Source organism: Castanea sativa, chromosome 10 (assembly GCF_040712315.1).
Source record: "Castanea sativa cultivar Marrone di Chiusa Pesio chromosome 10, ASM4071231v1".
Taxonomy (NCBI): Eukaryota; Viridiplantae; Streptophyta; class Magnoliopsida; order Fagales; family Fagaceae; genus Castanea; species Castanea sativa.
The window spans coordinates 6,481,759-6,485,339 of record NC_134022.1 but is presented as its reverse complement, the minus strand read 5'-3'; the positions used below and the strand labels follow the sequence as shown (position 1 = coordinate 6,485,339).

Sequence of the window (3,581 nt, the reverse complement as noted above, 5' to 3'; positions counted from 1 at the left end):
CACACTCACTTCCACACTCACCCACCGGACTCCACTCCAAACCACACCATCTCACCATCATTTTTCCAGCAATATCACCAGAAAAATCCTTAGGAACCCCTAAGCATCTTCATCCTTTTATTTGAGGTAAAAATTTCTAATCTTTTTGGTGGGTTTTACACTTTTACTTGAGGTTATTTTTATCTAAGCTTTAATAATGATGCCCATGTGATTTATGAGTATTGGAAGTGATATTTATGTGTTTTTATGTATGGGTTTTGTATTGGTGGAATTATTTGATGAGTGGGTATATAATTTGTGCTAATAATGACTACTTAAGGTTTATGTATGGTGAAAAATTTAGGGATTTTAAGTTATAACATGTGATGGTTGGTAAATTTAATTTTTCCATTGCCATTGGGTTTATTTGAAGTTAGTTGAAATCCTAAATTTCTTGTCTTAGAGGATATTTTTATTTTGCTTTCATGGGTCTCTTAATGATGTAGTGTAAATTTTATGGAAGTTAGTCATAATGTTGGAGATGATATTAAATGAGTTAACTTTATAATTTGGAGTTGATGCCTTGTGAATCAATTTGTTGAGAAACTTTGGAAGTGGAATATATTATTATTGATGAGGTTAAATACTAGGCTTGCCTAATTAAGTGCTTATTTGGCAATTCCTAAATTGTAGCTAGATACAATTTCAAGCTCTATGCTTATTGTGATAGGTTTACTTGATATTGTTTAGGTTCTAGCCAATCTCCTTGGAGCTTGGAAAATTAGGCATTTGCGGTTGCAAGGTAAGTAGCTTTTTAATGGGATTTTTGAAAAATAACCATGTTGCATAAATGTTGTTTTTGGGTTAGACACGCTTTTGGAAACTACTACCTATAGAAACTATATTTTCCTAAAAACTATTGTGTCGTAACCTTAATATATATATATATATATATATATATATATATATATATGAAAATGCATCACATTTGGTATTGCAATTGGGGAAATGCATGAATTGTTGATATGGAAAAAAAATGAGCATCTTTTATTTAATCTTTGATATGGAAATCATGGATTTTATGGTATATTAGAAAATTTAAAGATGTTTATCTTGTCTTGTTATGTGAGAAATTGATAGAAATCTTTTGGCAAGAATGAAGTTGAAAACCTTACAAACTTTGTGGAAGTTAGACTATTTAAGGTTTTTCTAAAACTACCTGTATATAAATTATGTGTTTCAAAGTATATGTAACCTGTGAGTTTTATGTTGTTTTAGCCCTATGCCATGTGTGATTTCCTAGTGATCACCGGATTTGGTTTTCATAGTCATTGTGACAATGAAATCAAATTTAGGTCAGTGCCCTTTCACTTTGGATGCATTCTTCCCTGCTGCCCATGAGGGGAAGAGGTTCCTTGATTGTGTAGGTGAGGCTGCTGCCCATGGGGCCAAGAGACCACATGCAAGAGAGGTCCTATTTGATGTGCTCTCTCTGCTACCCATGGGGAGAGACAAAAACTTTGAAGGTATAGGTGAGGCTGATGTCCAAGGGGCCAAGAGTCTGCATACCAGAGAAGACAATAAAATGCTAGTTGTGAATGGGTGGATCCCCTGACCGATCTATGTGGTGGTGTGGTATATTTGTAATAATTTACTGTATGTTAGATTTTATGGTTTTGAAAATTATGTTGTTAATGCTCACAAATTATAGATTATGGTATATAGTTTCAAGGTATTTACTTTGAGAAACTTTGTGTTTCATTACTTAATCATTCTTGTCATATTATTATTATTATTGAAGATGAAACTTGCATTTCCTCCACCCCCATTAATTATACTACTTACTGGGCTCTGTCTCATTCCATTATTTTATAAACTTTTTAGAGTAGACAACAATCTTTTGAGACATCTTTTTGATGGCTAACAGTAGTTAGGCTAAATACTGATGGAGGCTGAACTTTTGTAATGGAGATTTTAGATGATGTGCATCTTAGAATAGGCTTGACTCATTCTTTTGTATGTTATAGTGTTTGTGACTTTATTCCCACCGATGGGACAAGCTATTGATATATAATTGTTTATTTAGATCTCTATTCTTTTGTGGTCAATGGTCCTTGTAATTAATGCTTAGAGCTCTGACTTACTTTGAGAGTGTATTCAATGAAATTATTATGATAATTTTTTATGTTGGTACTTGATATGATTTATGTGAATCGAATTGTCAAAAAGGAAAAATCTACAGGTACTTTGAGATGTCTTTCTCATGCTTTGCACCCTTTAGGGTTTGGGGTGTGACAAAAACTATTATAGTAAAATAGATATTCATATGTTAAATAACTACCATAACTTTAATTTGTGTGTGATTAGCTATTAAAATTATTATAAGAATAAAATTAACTTTTTATGACATATTTTTTATGTATATAATTTCATACTTCTTCAATAGAAATTTTATTTTAATTTTCTCGCTCAAGATCTAGCACGTGCCTTGCACGTGCCACCCTACCTAGTAAAAGTAAAAGGGTCATCACAATATATAACAAAAAATAATTAGAGTTAAAAAAAAAAACATATTACTGTTTATTAATTTATTCAAACAATTAATATACAGGTGAAATGGGTGAGTTTACAGTTTAGCTTCATATATAATTTTGAAAGGACTATAAGAAATCGCAAAAGTAGGTGAAGAAAACGGACAAACATTGCATTTAAGTTGGCCGCTCTTTTGATTCTCAAAAAAAAAAAAAAAGTTGGCCGCTCTTTTACAGATGCAGGAAACCTTGGCTGCATAAGTAGGTGGTAGCATAAATGGTTGGTGTGCAATTATTATTATTATTATTATTATTATTATTATTGTTGTTGTTGTTGTTGTTGTTGTTGTTGATGTGAACCTCATAAATGGTTGGTTCATCTGGTTGGAACCAATATTTTTCAATGAACAAGGACAACCACTCAGCCGAATGAAGCTTGAATCACTACAAAAAACGCGCTTTTTGGCCGCGTTTTTTAGCCGCGTTTTTGTAAAACGCAGCTACAGACAGGGGTTTTGAACCGCGTTTTACAAAAACGCAGCTCCAGGAAACACGTATAGCCGCGTTTACTAAACGCGGCTATAGGCCCGCACTGAAGCCGCGTTCTTTGGTGCTGAGGCTGCGTTTGGCAGGTAGAATTTCAGCCGCGTTTTTAGAAACGCGGCTATAGGGATTTCTTTATTTTTTTTTTTTAATTTTTTTCTGGAGCCACGTTTAAAAAACGCAGCTCCAAACCCGCAGAAGCTGCGTTTCATTAAACGCAGCTCCTAAATGTTGAAGCCGCGTTTGATAAAACGCAGCTTCTGCATTTAGTATAAACATAAAAAAAAAAAAATAAACCCTCCTTCCCTAAATCATTCCTAAATCAGATCGAAAATAACCCTAAATCAGAAACCCCTCCTCCATCTGCCCAAACCCAAACTCTCTCTCACTCACCTGCCCAAACCCAAACTCTCTCTCATTTCGAAGCTCTTCTTCGGCCTCACCGACTCCTCCTCCTCCTCTCCCGTGACCGCACGATCAAGCTCTGGAACACCCTCGGAGAATGCAAGTTCACTATCTCTGACCAAG

At 34.3% G+C, this 3,581-nt stretch overlaps 1 long non-coding RNA gene across 1 annotated transcript; it reads left to right on the top strand.

Moving 5' to 3' along the window:
* LOC142611730 (uncharacterized) lies at window positions 1-1,718 on the top strand. Its single transcript, XR_012840110.1, has 3 exons — window positions 1-126; window positions 730-781; window positions 1,258-1,718. It is a non-coding gene; the product is annotated as an uncharacterized LOC142611730 (long non-coding RNA).
* The last annotated feature ends 1,863 nt before the right edge of the window (window positions 1,719-3,581 follow it).